The 18,401-nt window shown below is 40.1% G+C and overlaps 1 long non-coding RNA gene across 1 annotated transcript in view; it reads right to left on the reverse strand.

The window, feature by feature from the left end:
• The window catches only part of LOC141558787 (uncharacterized), a 354,651-nt gene that overhangs the window by 9,488 nt on the left and 326,762 nt on the right, over positions 1 to 18,401 (reverse strand). The window lies entirely within an intron of this gene.

Genomic DNA, 18,401 nt, shown 5'->3' on the forward strand with positions numbered 1-18,401 from the left:
GCCCCCTTCCCTATTCCCTCCATCCATTCTTCCCCAGGGCAGTCATTTTTAGTTCCTTCAACAGTTCCCATATGACAAGAACTCAAGGGCCTTCACCATGCTGGGTGACCTTCTCTGGAGAGCCTCCAGGTTATCAATGTTCTTCCGAAAATATGAACTGAACACAAGACTCCAAAAGTTATCTGACCATACTGTGGGGTTATCTTCTCCTTAATCCTGGACATGGCTTCTCCATGCAGCCTGAAATTGAAGGTCCAGTGGTCTACAAAGGCAGAAGGACAATCTCATCCAGAGGCAGGTGACCATGATGTTGAGTCTTGATATCATGTCATAATAATTCATATTTCTCTGTCATTTAAAGATTATCAAAACACATTCCCCACAGCAATACTGTCTGTTAGAAAGTACTAACCCTATTTTACAGAGGAGAAAATGGAGACCCAGAGTGCCTTCCTTCAGGTCAAACAATCAAATGGAAGAACCAAGACCAAAATCCAAAACCTCCAGCTATAAATTCAAGGCATTCTCGACTGTCTTTCACTTCTTAGGGGAAGAAAGTACATGAGTTCAGTCCAGAGAAGAGAGAAATGAAAGGGAAAATGGACACAGTCTTTAAACACTTCAATAACAGTCATATTGAAGAACTATTAGAATAAAGATAAAGAGGAGGAGCTGTTGAATGGCCAGGTGACCTAATGGATAGAAAGAGAGACCTAAATTCAAATCCTGTCCCAGACTTTACTATGTGACCATGGACAAGGCACTTAATCTCCCTTAGAATCAGTTTCTTCATCCCTAAAATGGAGATAATAGGAACAGTCTCTTATGGTTATTTTTAGGATTCAATGAGATTGAATTTGTAAAGTGTTGCATAATAATAACCATAGCTAGCATTTATATGGAATTTTAAGGTCTGCTAAGTGCTTTACAAATATCATTTCATCCTCATGACAATTCTGGGAGACACATGCTATTATTCCCATTTTATAAATGAGGAAACTGAAGGTGAGAGGTTAAAAATTACTTGTCCAACATCACACAGATAGATGTGAGATAGGATTTTACCCCAGACCTTCCCAATTCCAAGTCCAACATTTATTCATGGTGTTACTTAGGTGTCCTTATCAAAATGTTAGCCATCATTATTATCACTCTGGACACTGATAAAGGATCATAGACTTAGTATAAATATGGACCAGAGAGGCTAGGGAGTCCAACCCTTTGATTATGTAGAGTAGGAAAGAGTACAAAGGAGGGGGATGTCTTGCCCAATGGCATAAGTGACAGGAACTCAGGTCCAATCCTATTTCTCCTCCATTTCCCCCATTTAAGGTGCAAGCTGGGCATCAATGTGAGTTGAGGAAAGAATGAAAGGCCAACATCTTGAGCCTGAAGACAGAGGCTCCCCAGATGAGGGGCTGATGACCGTGAATCACATAGACTTACGGTTGAACATAGGAAAAACCCAGATTCCAGATTGGGTTGGTGGCAGGACTTGGGGATGATAGGATTGTGGGCAACCTAAATGTAGATGGCAGTTAAATGGAAGAGCTACATTAGGCCAAGAAGCTATTCTTCCCAATATTGCTACTCTTCTCAGGCTCCATAACCCCATGGCTGCAGTCTGCCTTCCCTTAAATGCTGGTGAATTGCTTCTGAAAACCCCTTCTGATTTCTCCAAGTAAAATCAAGGAAGAAGGGATTTAGGCCACATGGTAGAGATACACAGGAAAAGCTGCTCCCTGCTAATTTTGAAGGGATAATTTCAAGGAGAAGAGATTGTAGTAGTCATCTCTCTAGCCTAACTCTCATTTTACATTCTCTGAAACCAAGAAAAATGAAGTCACTTCACAATCACATCGTTAGTACAAGAACAGTCAAGATTTGAACCCAAACCCTCTGTTCCAAATCTAACATCTTTTTCCACTGAATATAAATAGTAAACAGTGTCTCTGGAATTCGAACTCAGGTACTGCCTCTGAATGAAATGCTTTCTTTATTACAGTAGAAGAATTCCTATCCCCAGACATATTTGCACGCCAGCACTCTTTGTTGACTTGTGTCTTATTTCCTTATATACCTTATAAGTCCAATGCTACCCTAGGACCCTGTACCCACTCTGCCACGCTCTGCCAGCCCACTCTAGAGACTGAGATCTTCAAAGAGGAGGACGCTTAAGTTTGGAAGTTGACATCAGAGTTCCAGAGGGAATCTTAGTAATGAATCTGGAATCACAAAGCCTGAGTTCTAATCTCACCTATATCATTTATTACATGTTCAAGCTTGAGAAAGTCCTCCATCCTTTTATAATTTCAGTTTCTTCATCTATCAAAAGCAGGAGATGGATAAGTTATTTCTAAAGTCCCTTCCAGTTATAAATCCCAGAATTTTACAGTTAAATCTTTTCACTAGACAGAGTCAAATGGGTTTGAATGCTGTTCCTTCTAATCACTAGTTGTCATTTATCCTTTCTGGACCACCATTCCATACCTGTAAATTGATGTTGTGGGACTAGATGACCTAACGGTAATGTTCCTCACAGGAAACAGACCTGAATCTTGAATATGAGGATGTAGGTTCAAAGGTTACTTTTGATACTACATGCATAACTACATCGGGAAAATCACTTTACATCCCTTAACCTCAATTTCCTCTTCTATAAAATAAAGGAGTTAGACTAAATAGACTCTTCTAGCTGGCACAGGGCTTAGAGTCAGGAAGATGAGTTCAATCCAGCCTCAGAAGCTTCCTAACTGTGTGACCCTAGGCAATTTACTTTTCTGTTTTCCTCAGTTTCCTCATCTATAAGATGGGGATAATAATAGCACCTACCTTCAAGGGTAGTTGTGAGGATCAAATGTGATAATAATTATAAAGTCTTTAGCAGTATCTGGCATTGTAAGTGCTTTATAAATGTTAGTTATCAACATCCTCCTTCTCTTCCTCATTATTGTTACTGTTGTTGTTGCCATTTCTGAAATCCCTTCCAGCCCTAAATCTATACTTGTGTGATCCCGTATGAGAAAACTAGTCCCCAAATCAGACAACAAAACTTACTGAAAACCACACCTTAAATTATTGAGAATGCTGGGACTAGAGCCAATCCTCCCAATTCACACTCCAGTCTTCTATCTTTCATACTGTGCTACAGCTGATTAAAAATAAGCCATCAAGAACAAGGGACAAGAGATACACAGTAGCTATAAACCAAAAGACAGCTTTGTGGGAACCTCTGGGTGAGACAGCGGGTGCCAATCCAAATTTCCAGTCATGGACAGATGGCACATCTAGGCACTAGCATGGTACAGACAGACGCTTCAATCACAGGTGATAAACTTTCAACCCCTGTGGTGCTAAATTGAGCTTTGAGGGAGGGGTATCCTGGCAGGGGGGCACCTTCATGCCTGTATCTATGGTACGTACAATCAAGAGGCAGGAGGAACACAGGATCTAGACTATGGGACCTTGAATTAGGTTTAACAGGGCTAACTGGTTAGGCTTCCCAGCCCCATCATGAAGTTGACTTTGGAGAGTGGCAGGCAAAAAACCTTGGGATCAACTACCTAACATGGATCTATTCATTATTTTTTTTTATCAACTTTGACAGATGAAGAAACTGAAATCTGAGGGGATTAAGGACTTCCCCAAACTTAAATATATAACAAATGACATAGATGAGATTGAAATTCAAATTCATCACTAAAATTCCTTCTCATTCTTAATTGTCCAATTCCGATGTCAGCTTCAGAACTAAATCACCCTCACCTCTGAAAATCCATCTCTGGACTGTGTTGGCAAGGGGTGGCCATTGAGGCACATCAGTGAGTATAGGGTCATAAGATAGTGCAGGGTTTATAAGGTTTGCAACTAATCAGTTTTCTCTGATTTCTCTGAGGCTGTGAACCCTTAAGAGCATGAGGTATCTTTTACCTTTCTTTGTATCCTCCAGTGCCTAGCATGGTGTTTGTACAGAGTAGGTGCTTTAAAAATTATATTTGACTGAGATTCTAAATTTCCACAGAATCAATGCTATTTTTGCCTTGCTCTGAATCTGTGGAGATTTGCAAAATGCCTGGCAAATAGTAGGTGCTTAATAAATGCCTATGGACTGGAACTCAGCTTTTTACATTATCAAATATTTGTACCACCTCCCTCCTAGCTGTGGTACTCTGCAAATCTTAAAGGGCCAGTGGACCAAGATCCAAGTGATAGAGCTTTAAGATTCGCAAAGACCTTTCCTTGACAACGCCATGGGAGAGAAGTAATATATTATCATAATTACCCCAGTTGGGGGATAAGAAAACTGAGGCTGAGATGTGACATGATCTGCACAAAGTCACAAGCCAGTGAATTCTGAACTTACATCCTCTGCTAGATGTTTTATGGAAATATCCTAAATCTAATCCATCACCCCATAATACCTTTTCAGCACTTTCATACTCTGAGCCCTGAAAGGAAAAAGACAGAGGGCACTGTGATGGGAAAGGAAGGGAAAACTTGGAGGAGGTAAAGGGTGAAGAGCATCAGAAAATGGATATGTAAGAAGAAAGGAGGGAGAGAATGAGAGATAAGAGAAAGAATCATACCTGATGAAGAAAGAGGAAGGAGGGGAAACTAGGAAAAAGAGGGAGGGAGAAGAATGAAAAAGGGAGTAGAGAAGAGGAAGAGTTAATGGAAAGGAGAAGGGGAAAGAATAATAAGAGAGAAAGAAGAAGGAATGAGGGGGAAAGAGAAGATAGGGCAGAGAGAGAAAGAATTAGGAAATGGAATGGGAAGGTGAGTTAAAATAGGAGGAAAAAAAGAAGGATTTGAGAAAATAAAAGTGAGTTAAGAAGAGGGAGAAAATGAAGAAGAACCTGGGAGAAGGGGGCAAAGAAAGGGGAAGGGGAGAGGAGAGGATGATAGTTGAAGGAAAATCAGAAGAATGAAAAAACAGGAGAAATGGAAAAGAGGGAATAAAAAGGAGGAATGGAAGAAAGCATTTGGCGTAAGCCACCAGTAACTATTCAATGAGTAAAGTTAAATGCCCAGCTCCTTCAATACCGAGGACAGGCCCACCCCCTTGGGAATAATGACTGCTGTTATACCTGCATTGCTCCCTCCACCGTATCCCCAGTAGGGAAAGACTATGGAGTCAGATTAATGGCCCAAGCCTGGCCAGCTTGGCCAAGAGGGCGGAGGTGCCTGCCTGCAGGGGGCCCCTGCTCTTCCGACCAACTATCCACTGGCTAAATCCTACTCACTCCACTGCTTGGGCCTCACCCCAATTAGAGCACTGAGTTTAATTGCCTGAGGTTGGCTGCCCAGCCAGGCTTAGATAACCTTAGCCACTGATTAGAAGGCTCCAAGCTCTGTCTGCCTGCTTGAATTTAATTTCAACTCAAGTCCAGGTGAGGTAAAGGAAGTTCAGCATAGAGGAAATGGGTTAGAGTCACAGGGCTTTTCCTGATTACTTCTTACTTGTATAGCTATGGGGGAGTTAATGATTTCTGAGCCTCAGTTTTCATATCTGTAAAATAAAGATATTGAACTGATCCAAGGTCCTTAATTGGGAGTCTGTGAGCTTGTTTCCCTCACTCCCAATATTCTAACAACTGTATTTCATAATCTTTTGTATTTTATACATTGTTTTACATTATTTTATACATTGGAAAACATGATTCTGAAAATGGCTCCCCAGATTCCTAAGAAATAAAGTCTTGCCTTAGAGAGTCACCAAGATTCTTGTAACTCTAAATCCTGTGATCCCAAGAACAGGCATTTACTGATCTCTGCACTTGAGGCCATACTGGAAATCAACAAGTTTAAGAATTTACTATATGTCCAGCACTGGGAAGACAAAAAAAAAGCGGAATCATCATGAACTTTGCAGAAGATGGGTCAGAGAAGACCAGACACACACAGGAAGGTAGCTTGTAGTACATGGCTATGGGCACCAAAGACAGGGTGATGTTGCACTGGACCAGGTATCAAAAGGCATAGGGTCAGAGCTAAACTCTGCCAATCAGTAGCAGCAATGTGACTTTGGGCAAACTATTTCCCTCTCTGGGAAAGAGTTTCCTCAGTCTCCCTACTTGAGAAGAAAGGAAATCACCTTGGATGACTTCTACAATCTCTTCCTTCTCTTGAGCCCTATAAATATTGATACAAACAGTAAGAATAAAGGAGACAGAAAGGTATAACCAGGAGTGAGCAGGGCAGACTGTGGAGGAAGCAGCCTGGGACCTGCACATTGAACACTTGAAAGATTCAGTTTTAAAAGAGGGATGAAGGAAATATTTGAAGTCAGACTCGATGCATGCAAGCATGCAAAAGCAGAAAGAGAAGATAAATGGTGGGTATGTGAACAAGGCGAGTTAGGGAAGGGATTGTTAAGGGAGGAAGGATAGGTTGGGGCCAGTTGGTAGAGAATCTTGAACATCAGGCCAGGGAACTGTGGTTTGATCCTATAGATAAAAGGCAATCACTGGAAGTTTCAGGCAAGGAGAAGAGACTTGATGAAACCAGAGTTTTCAGAGAATTATTCTGGTACTGAATGGAATGGGAGGGCTGGTTAGAAGATAAGGCTGCAATTCAAGCAAGGCATCAGAGATCAAAGGTCTAGAGCTGATAGGAAAACATTTCAACCCTTCTTTTGTTTTTAACAGATGAAGAAATTGAGTCCCAGAGAGGGTGTGATTGCACAAAATGGCACAAGTACTACAAAGTATCAGAAATGGGATTTGAACGCAGCTTCTCTGACCACCACTATTATACCACAGATCATTAGGGCCTTAACTAGGTTAAGGTTTATAGGGAAGAGAGAGGGAAGAAATCATCTATATAGTGACTGTGCCAAACACTGTGCTAAGAATTTTAAAAAATAAATATTATCTCATTTGATTCTCAGAATAATTCTGGGAAGAAAGCACTATCATTATCCTGATTTTACAGTTAAGGAAACTGAGGCAAACAGAGGTTAGCTGAAGAGACTAGAAGTGTCTGAGATTGAATTTATTTCAGGTCTCTTTGACTCCTGGTTACCAGCTGCCTTTTAATGGGGACAGACTCCTAGGGCAAAAGGTATCACGGGGTAGTGCAGGGGGGTAAGAACAATGACTATGAGTCAAGAGAGCTGGGTTAATTTTTCCCTGCTACTATTTCTTGGGCTGACTTTGGGGAACTTCTCTCCCCCAGCTTTCTCATCTGTTAAACAAAAGAATTTGCTTCAGTCAAGGGTTCTTAATTTGGGTTCTGTAAACTTTTTTATTTTCCCCAATTTTTTATAAATACATTTCAATATATTAGATTTCCTTTGTAATCCTATACGCATTGAAAACATTATTCTTGGAAGGAACCCATGGACTTCACCAGGCAGGAACAAAGAGGCCACAGCATGTAGAAAATGAATTCCTAAGCTAGATGGCCTCTAGCTCTCAGTCTTCTGACCTTTGAGACCATCTCTGTTCAGCCCAAACCCATTTGGTTCTTCAGTTTCATTTGGAGTAGGCGGTGGGGCAGAGGTTAGGGAGCAGCGCTGTGCTCATATGAACTGAGCATTTCTGGAGCCCAAATCAGCTTGTATCTTTCAGCTGATCCACCCTGTTTGCTTTAGGTGGGACATCTTGGCCACCTGCTGAAATCTCAGAGCTGAATGTACAATATTCTTAGAATTGGGTTCCTGATTCTTAAGCTACCGGGGCAGGGGGGCTGAGGAGCCATAGCCAGATGGAGCCACCTTCCCTTGGAGACAGGCTTCAGATGGTGTGTTCGTGCAGTGGGGAGAGGGAAGGAGTATGAAGAGGTGTGGAGGAGCTGCAGCTCTCCTGCTTGCTATAGTGCAGGGTTTTCCTCTGTGCCACACGGTTCCCTCCCTCTGCCTCTCCTGTGGCCTCTAAAAATAAAGTCACTCATTTTAGCTCCCTGCTCCAGAGAAGATCTTACCAAAACAGAGATACCAAGCTGCCTTGTGTGGTGAGAAAAGCCCAGGTTGGGGAACCAGAAGGCAAGGACTTAAATATATCAGCTTTACCACGACCCCCCTATAGGAGCCTCAGTTTCTTCAGCTGTATGGAGGTGGAAGGAAGCTGTAGACACATCTCTTAAGTTCTTTCTAGCTGTGACATTTCACATTCAATGTTCGAAGATTCTTTCCAACTGGGACATTCTGGGTTCGAAGGTTCCCTCCAGTTCTGACCGCCTCTGTTCTAAAGTTCCTTCAGGATGTAACATTCTACGTCCAATCTCCCAACTGGAACATTCTTTCCCATAGTTAAACATTCCCTCTAGCCCTAATTTGCTATGTCTGCTATTCTATAGTCTCCTCTGATTCTGACAGGTCCTGTTTTAAGGTCCCTCTCAGCTGTCACATTCTACATTTTAGTATAGCCAAATAGTCCAAAGCATTGGGTTAAGGCTCCAGGCTCTTCAGGGGCATCTGTTCATATCCCTTCTCTAGCAACCAGAGCTTTTTTTTTTTTTAAACTGATGCATGGCCCAGTCCAAAGAAAGCTGGACCTGGAATCGAAAGACCTGAGTTCAAATCCAGTTTTACATACTTCCTAGCTATGTGACCTGGGCAAGACATTCAACTTCTGTTTAACTCAGTTCCCTAATAAGGATAATAATTGGGATAACAGCACCTACGTTGTACAGTTGTTGTGAGGATCAAATGATGTATTTGCACAAATGCTTAACCCAGGGCCTGGCATATAATAAGTGCTATATAAATGTTTAGATCCTCCCCACTATTATTATGAACTCTTTTTTGACTCTATAAATCTCTGTTCTAAGATCTCTACAGTCTATGACATTCCTACATTTTAATGTCCTTCACCCTCTATTTTCTCATTCTATTTCCCATGTCCTAAGGTCATTTCTACTATGGATGAACATTCCATGTTCTATGGTCCCTTCAAGGGCTGCTGTTCAGTGATGCTAAGTGATGAGGGATTGATTATGCAATGGTGAGAAAAGGTTCATGAGGTAGACTGAGAGAGAGAGGAAGTACATGCTTTCACTCCTCACTGAGACATGTTCCTGGATAAAGCCCGAAGGTGTGGACAGCAATGCTTGGTGCTATTTGTCCAATAGACAAATGGTAGCTGTGACTTCCTGGATGGAGGATGAGGACAGTAGAAGGCCTGTGTGTGCACTAAGGTCTTTCCAACAAATTGAAGGTGCACATAATTCCTCACACTCATACACACATTTTCCATTACAGATGGATTGTTGCTTTTTAATTGGAAGTAGTGAGAGGAAGGACAATGTAGAGAAGACAGGATCAAAGAGGAGAGGGGGAAGGAAAAAAGAGGCAGGAAGAAAAGGTAGAGTAAGAATGAGGAGGTAGGTAAAAAAAAAAAAAGGGAGAGGATGGGGAGAATATGTGAATGAAGGGAAAGAAAGAAAAGTAGAAGTCAGGGAGGGTAACAAGGGGAATTTAGAAGCTACTATTCCCTTCTAACATTCATTAAGGTCCTATCATGTGCAAATCACAGGATGTATCTGCACACACACACACACACATATATGTAAATACAAAGTTTAAATAAGTTGTCTGTCCCCTTCCTTCTCCTCACAAGACCACCAACCTAGTTCAGCCCCTTATCATCTCTAGCCTGGCTTATTACAATAGCCTTCTAATGTGACTCCCAACCCCAAGCCAGTAATTCATCCTCCACAGAGCTGACAAAATAATTTTTTGTTCAAAAAAAATTCAATGGCATTAGTATAAAAAAACTCCTCTAGTTTCAGCCTTCCTTTCTAGACATTTTCTATACTTCCCTTCTTATATTCCACATTCCAGCTACACTTATTCTTCATACACATTGCATCTCTCTCACAGGCTGTCCCCCTTCCTAAAATGCTCTCCTTTCTTACCTTGGCCTCTTGAAATTCCACACTTCCTTTTGCCCTATCTCCAGTAACAACACCTGCTTTAGGCCTTTCTCCCAACACAGTAGTCCTTCCCTCTCTTCAGTTACATTCAATTTGCCTTGTATAGATTTCTCTTTTTTTCTTCCTTTCTTTCTTTCTTTCTGAGGCAATTGGGGTTAAGTGACATGCCCAGGGTCACACAGCTAGGAAGTGCTAAGTATCTGAGACCAGATTTGAACTCTGGTCCTCCTGACTTCGGGGCTGGTGCTTTATCCACTGCACTAACTAGCTGTGCCCCTTTGCATAGTTTTCAGTTGACTTATCTATCCCCATCCACTCTAACAGATTGCAAATTCCTTGTGGTCAGGAATTGCTTTCAGTTCTTTTTGTCCTTGCAGACTCTGCTTAGTACAGTGTCTGGTACAATTTTGTTCACAAAATAATGCTTGTTGAGTCAAGTCAAGTTGAATTAAAATGATCCCTACCCTCCACTTTATTAGGGGAAATAAAACGCTGACGGAAATCACTGCTAGGAAAAATAATTCATTATTTGACCAAAATTGTTTGGAAAATTGGAAAACAGTATGGCAGAAACTAGATATAGACCAACAACTCATACTATATACCAAAATAAAGTTGAAATGGGTTCATGATTAGACATGAAGTGTTACTATAAAGAAATTAGGAGAATATGGAACAGGCTACCCATCATATCTACGGAGAAGGTAGGAATTTATGTCTGAAGACTAGAGAATATTTTGAAATGCAAAAAAAAAAAAAATTAAAGGTTTTGCATGAACAAAACCAATGCAGCCAAGATTAGAAGGACAGCAGAAAGTTCAAAAACAATTTTTATAGCCAGTGTTTCTGAAAAGGACCTCATTTCTAAAATATATAGATAACTGATGCAAATTTGTAAGAATATAATTCATTCCTCAATTGATAAATCATCAATGGATCTGAATAGACAATTTTCAGATAAATAAATTAAGGGCATTATAATCATATGAAAAAATGCTCTAAATCACTATGGATTAGAGAAATGCAAATTAAGGCAACTCACATACCACCTCACAACTCTTAGATTGGCTATGACAGGAAAAGATAATGATAAACATTGGAAGGGATGTGGGAAAACTGGGACATTAATGTATTCTTGGTACAATTGTGAAATGATCCAACTATTTTGTAGAACAATTTGGAACTATGCCTAAGGGCTATGGAACTGTGCATACCTTTTGATCCAGCAGTGTCTCTACTAGGTCTATATCCTAACAACAAAGACAGAAAGGGATCTTTATGTGCAAAAATGTTTGTTGCACTTTTTTTTTGTAGTGGCAAGGGATTGGAAATTGAGTGGATACCCATTAACTGGGGAGTTCTTGAATAAATTATGATATAAAATTTGATGAGTATTATTCTATAAAAATGATTAGCAGGGTGATTTCAGAAAAGTCTGGAAAGACGTACATGAACTGATGCTGAGTGATGTGAGCAGAACTAGGAGAACATTGTCTGTAGGAATAACATCAACTCTAATACACTTAGCTCTTTTCAGTAGTGTGGTGGTCCAAGACAATTCCAATAGACTTGGAATGAAAATGTCATTTACATCCAAAGAGACAACTATGGAGCCTGAATGTGAATCAAAGTATACTATTTTCAGGTTGTTTGTTTATTTGTTTTATTTTTCTTTCTCATGTTTTTCCCCTTTTGGTTTGATTTTTCTTTCACAATCTAACAATTATGGAAACACATTTAAAATGACTGTACATGTATAACTTATATCAGATTTCTTGCTGCTTTGGGAAGAGGAGAACTAAGGAAGGGAGAGAGAAAAAAAGTTGGAACTCAAAATCTTACAAAAATAAATGTTAAAAACTATCTTGACAAGAATTTGGAAAAATAAAATACCATTGTGGGGGATCACTGATGCATGTGTTAGACAAGAACAATCAAAATGCTAAGTGAGGTCCAAGGAGGGCAGACCATTACTAACAGGGAAGAAGGACAAAGGTTTCCTGGAGAAAGTGGCAGTTCTATTGACATTAAAGAATGGGGAAGGATAAACAAGTGGAAGAAAGAAAAGAGGATTAGGAAAATATGGAAACTGTTAGAGGGGCAGTGGGAGACAAGGTCAAAGAGGAATATTAGTCCCAGACTGGTGCAAGCCTTGAATATCAACCCAAGGAAAGGGAACTTTGCTCAATAGGCAAAAATTAAAGAGTGTTGACCAGAGGAAACACATTCCTAGATCAGTGCATTGAGAAAACAAAACGTCAGAATTACACTAATGTGGTCAATTAAAACAAAGGTCAACCTTTAACTGTCTCATCCATTTCCCAGCAACAGTGGTTTAAGCTTTTCCCTCCTCCATTTCACCCCCACCACCTCACTTTCAGCAGAGAAGACATGAACTCCCCACCTTCATACCTCTGATCTTTTCAATGTCATAAAGTCTCAGATAAGAACCAAAAGTTTGACACAGATCAGTCCCTCTCATTGACTTATAAACAGATTGAAACCCAGAGAAATTAGTGGCCTGCTCATGGACATACCTGTTATAGGTATCAGTGGCAGAATTTGAACCAAATCTGGTACTCTCTACTGTATTATATATTCATTCATCTTTTCCTTTTTACCTCTAATATTAGAAGATTTGGCAGTCCTTATTTTTACTAAAGGAAATCCATTGTTTTGTGACTTTCACTCTATCCTCACCAGACCTAGAATTTTTCCTTTTCATACATCTTATAGAGTTAGCCAAGGAGACCTGAGTTCAAATTCAGCCTTAGAAACTTACTAATTGTGTGGTCCAGGATAATATACTTAACCTCCATTTCTCTCAGTTTCCTCAACTATAAAATGGAAATAATAATATCTATTTCACAGAGTTATTTTGAGGATCAAATGACAAATTTGTAAAGTGCTCCTTTCTCCCATTTCCTTACCTGCTTTCTCCTTACCTTCAGCCTATAAATATACTTAAACACTTATCTCCTTAAAATTTTCCATGCCCTCAAACTCTTTCTATCTTTGCCCTTCAGTCTCTGTGTCTATGTCTCTGTCTCTCTGTTTCTCCATTTCTCACTGAGTCTGTCTCTATTGTCTGTATCTTTTCCTCCTACTCTGTCTTCCCTCTTCCAGTAAGACATCTAAAAAAATAGTCTACACCTACTGTTCCCTCCATAACCCCTTGCACCTTTCTTCTTCTGGCCTCGATCTACTGAAAGGTCACTCTGCAAGGTCACTTTCTGGCCATGAGATCCAATAGCTTTTCTTCTGTCTTTATACTTCTTGACCAACACTTGAGGTTATTGACCATACACGTCCTCCTTCCTGGTAGCCTTTCCTCCACTGGCTTTCCTGAAGTCACATATTCCTGCTTTTCCACTTACCTCTGTGATGGCTCTGTCTCTATTCTTTTTTCGGCGCCTCATTTTTCTAAGGGCATTTCCTAAGCTTCTGTCACAGATCCTCTTCTGATTTTGCTCTATATTTTTTAACTGATAACCTCCATGGTCTCAATTTCCACCTAAATCTGTATGTCCATCTCCAACCCCTTTCCCAGTATGCCAGTACATTTTGCACTTCCCACTACCTGATGAATATTTCCGTCTAGATGATTCATAGACACCAAAAACTCAACAAGCCTAACAATGAATTAAATTCCTGCCTCTCTAAACTTGCTCCTACCCAGCTTCTCCACTAATGGCATCACCAACCCCACAGTACCTCAGGCATATATTCCATCCCCTTCACTCCCTCTATGCAATCAGTTGTAAAGGTTTATTGATTCAATGTCCAAGAAATCTCCCCAATCCAATCCCTCCTCTCCAGTCCCACTGTGGCCAACCTAGTTCAGGCCCTTATTATCTCTCCCCTGGACTATCATAATAGCCTCTTAATCTATCTTCTTGCTTCCAGTTTATCTTTTACACATGGCTGCCAGAGTAATATTTCTCATGCAAAGGAGGAGGGGGGTATTTGAGAAATTTTATATATGTGGAATTGAGCACACTTGGTAACTGATGAGATAGGAGAAAAGAGGATGAGAAAGAGACAAAGATTGCACCAAGGTTTCATTCATGTTAGATGGGGTGCCACTGCCAGAGATATTGAGGTCAGCAGAAAGGTTCAAGTGTCGAGGGAAAATTAATAAGCCTGGACATGTTGTGTTTGAGATGCCAGTGGGACATAGAGATAGAAATATAAGAAATACTTAGAGATTTTAGCAAACTGAAAGGTCAGTTGAGTCAAGAGAGGGATGCAGTAGCCAAAATAGCCAGTATGAGCTTGGGGGGGTTGGATGACTAGGGGCATGGTGCCCAGAAATACATTGTTGAAAATGTCACCAGAGTATTCCCTTGTTGAACCATATTGTCATATTTTGTCCAATTCCAGATACCATATTTAAGAGAAGGTCATTGTTAAGTTGGAACATGACCAAAAAATGGTGACCCAGATGGCAAAGGAAGGCTTATAGTGGAATAGCTTAAGTATGTCCTTGTTCAACATTTTTGTTATTTTTAAGAGATTTGAGTATAGATATAGAGAGCAGACTCTTTAGCCTTCCAGAAAAGACGAAGCTGTGAATGATAACTAATGTGAAAGAATGACATTGTTGGGATCCAAAATGATCTCTATAGCTTACAATGGTCTATACCAAATCCAATATGATGCCCTTCAGAAAAATGTAATATGATAAGGATGCAAAAAAACAAATCTAGCAACTACAAGGTGGGGAAGTGTGGGTAAATCTAACAGCACCTGTGAAAAAAACAGCGGCTTTTATAGTCTGCAAGCTTTATATGAATCAACATTGTGACATGGTGGCCAAAAAACTTCATGTGATCAAGGAAGAAGATGAAAACCTTCCTAGAAAGAGCTCTAGCTTTGGAGTCAGAGATTCGATATGAATTCACCCATATCCAGAGAACTGAAATTAGTTCTTGAGGCAGCATTTGAAGAAGAGCATAATCAAAATGAAAGGCATCCATAATGGTGAGAGAACTAGAGACCATGGCATTTAATAATCCATGAGAAAAACTAGAGGTATTTAGCCTGGAGAAGAGGAGAATTAGGGGATATATGATAGTGATCTTCAAGTATTTGAAGGGTTATCACCTGAAAAAGCAATCAGATTTGCATTAACATCTAGAATAGAACTATGAGCAATGAATAGAAGTTGCAAAAAAGGGGTCGATTTCAACTTAAAATCAAGAAGAAAATAACTATTAGAGCCATTCAAAAGGTAGAATGAGCTGTTTTGGAAGCCTTCACTAGATATTTTCAACTGAAAGCTGGATAATCATTGGCTTGATTTTCGACAGAAAGGATTCTTCATCAGTTTAGAACACATGACTTTAAAGAGCCCTTCCAACAATGGGTGAGGTGGAGCCAGTTCTAAACTGCTCATGGATTGTTAAATTTCCAATATAAACATTTATACCTCTTTAGAAATCAGCAATTGGTACAAATCAGGACTTGATTTATTATTTTGTTGCTTGTCTTGACTTAAGAAAGTGTTATCAACCAGAATAAACAATACATTAATCTATACATTTCTACCTTAGTCCGCCCCAAGTTAACCTGGTTGTTAAATGTTTACTAGCACGTTCCTGGCATCCATCCTCCAAAATGATGGAGGAGGAAAAAATAAAAATGCATGAGATGATTTCTGGGAAGGTTTCTAGAGAAGACAGAAGGGAAAAGGGCCAAGAGCATGGGTATTGTGATGTGCCTTAGCAAAAAAAAAAAAGATAGAGAGCCCCTAAAACATCAAGGAAAGACGAGTGGTTGGATGATGACACTGAGAATTTTGGGATCACTCATTAGCTGTGAGTTGGTCGTGAGAATGGGGGTGTTGTCTGAAGAAAGAGTAAGAGTAAAATTTGGGAATGAGACAGGAAGGACAAAAAAGTAGTATGGACGGTGAAATCAATTCAGTTTCATTATTCTTTTCAGTGATGATCATTACATTGGATGGAAATGACAAATTCAGATCATAAGGACTGCCGCAGGTCAAGGGATATAGTGTGGTGGGCATATAAAAGTAATGAATTTGGATTCTGTGACCCAGTCTTCTCATTTGACAAAATCAGAAGGCAGAAGTGCTAATCCAGGGATTGCCATTACTATCTAAATATCTATGGGTAAATCACTTTATTTTTCCTGAGTGGAGGTCTGCAAGCAAAGGCTGAATAACTGCTTGTTGATTATAATGTGGTAGTGATTTATTTTTTGGGTATGGATTAGGGTCCTTTTCAATTTAAAACCCTGTGATTTTGTTATTCTCTGGGCAGGAAATAACCTTGTGAGGTTATTTATAGTCATCTTTCCTCCTAGTTCCATTTAAGTCAATAACAGTGGGGAAAAAACATAGTTCCTTCTGAAATCCCTAATTTATGCACCTTTGTTTAAATCAGCTCCTCTCACTCACACTCTCATGTAGCCTCCTCTCTGTTCTCTTAGACTCCAGTCCTTCCCTTTTCTAATCCATCCTCCACCCCAGTACCAAAGTAATCTGATCATATTTCCCCCTCAAAAACCTTCAATGGATCCCTATTGCCTGCCAGACAAAAGTATAATAAATACCATCCGTTGGCATTGAAAGCTTATGATCTGGCTCCAATTGCTTGTCCAGAACAACCTCATTCTACACCCCCTCCAAATGGTTTATGTTTCAGCCAGATTGGACCATTCTCCATTCTTGGTTTTCATCCCATATTATTCTATATCTGTGTCTTTGTTAATGCTGTCCTCTGTGCCTAGAATGATTTGTTTTCTTTTACACAATTCTTGCTATTCCTCTCTTTTGAAGCCCCTACCTTTGTCTAAGGTCTAAACAAAGCCTGCTTCCTCCATGAAACTGTCCATGATAACCCATCCCCATCCTTAAAGATGGAAACAATCTCTGCATCCTCAGATAGCACCTTGCCAGGACCTCCTCCAGACAGTTACTCCCTTTCCCTTGTTGTCTTGTTTCTTCTTTCAGTTACCTTGAACTTAAACTTGTCCTTTCCCTATTAGGTTGTAAGCTACTCGAGAGTAGTTATCTGCCATATCTCTCTGCATTTCCAGAATGAAGTACAGGCCCTTGCACATAGTAGGTATTTAGTGTTTGTTGAATAAATGAATGGATGATTGATTGAATGAACTCACAAAAAGATGACAAAATATAATTGCATAGAGTGGAACACTGGGAGGGCTCTGAAGGGGCTTCTAACACTCAACTCAAACTGCTCTCAGAGGCTGCTAATGACATCTTAACCACTATCTCTGGTGACTTTTTTGAAAATCCTTATCGTTCTTGGCTTCTCTGCAGCATTTTATATTCTTGAATGCTTGCATCTCCTAGGCAGGTTCACTTCCTTCAATTTTCATGGCAATTATCTCTGCTGTTTCTTCCCCTACTTGTTGGAATTCCCTGCTTTGGATGATGGGAGATCAGCCATCTTCTATATATGGCACCCCAAGGCTCTTTCCTAGTCTCTCCTCCCCATTAGCCACATGTTATATCAGGGATTTTAACAGCACCACCTTGTGCAATTGTTATCCCTGTCCCCATTACTCAGTGGTTAGGTGGTACAATGGCTATTGATGGGTTTGAAGCCAAGGAACATTTGAATTTGAATCCTCAGATGTTTTATTGTTTTACTCTAGGTAAGACATTCACCCTAAATCTCAGTTTCCTCATATGCAAAATGCTGAGTGTTGGACTCAGCATCTTATATCTATTGTAGCACCAAGTCTCTGATCCTCTGACTCCCTGATCTAGCATTAATTTATCTTCCGACTTCCAGCTCTGCAGCATCAATGCCTCCTGAGCACATCCATATGGGTGCTCCATACAACTCAAGCCCGATCTCTTTAAAAGGGACATCATTTACCTCCCCAGTTCAACCTGTCCTTTCTCTAGAATTTTCCATTTCTATGAAGGGTATCACCATCTTTTCAGTTATTGTCATCCACTTTCACAATCTTGGCTTCATTCTTAACTCTTCCCTTGCCTTCACTCCCCACAACCATTGTCAAATTCCACTAGTCTCACCAGCACAATGTCTCTGGCTTCTATCCCCTTTTCTCCATCCATTCAACGGTTGCCATTCTGACCCTTGTCATTTCTCCCCTGGACTACTGGACTATTTTAAGTTCTGAATTAGTATCCCAGCTTCTAGTCTCATCTCACCCTTGTTGAAAATCAGCCCCACAGAGCTGCCAGAATAGTCTTTCTTTAAAGCTCCTCTGCTCAAAATTCTCTGATGTCTCCCTATTGCCTCTAGAATAAAAGACATTTAAACCCTCAACCCGACATTTAAACACTTTTCCCAGTCTGGCTCCATCTGACATTTGCCAATTTATCTCATATCACATTTGACTCACTCTTGCTTTCAGGCAAACTGGTTTACTTAGGAGGTTAGACCTGGAACATATAGTTCCACATTTTATAAGAAACTGTGATCTAGAGAGGTTAATAATGCTAATAATAGAGCTAGTATTTATAAAGTACTTTATTGCTTAGAAATAACTTTACATTGATTCTC

This window comes from Sminthopsis crassicaudata, chromosome 2, assembly GCF_048593235.1.
Source record: "Sminthopsis crassicaudata isolate SCR6 chromosome 2, ASM4859323v1, whole genome shotgun sequence".
NCBI lineage: Eukaryota > Metazoa > Chordata > Mammalia > Dasyuromorphia > Dasyuridae > Sminthopsis > Sminthopsis crassicaudata.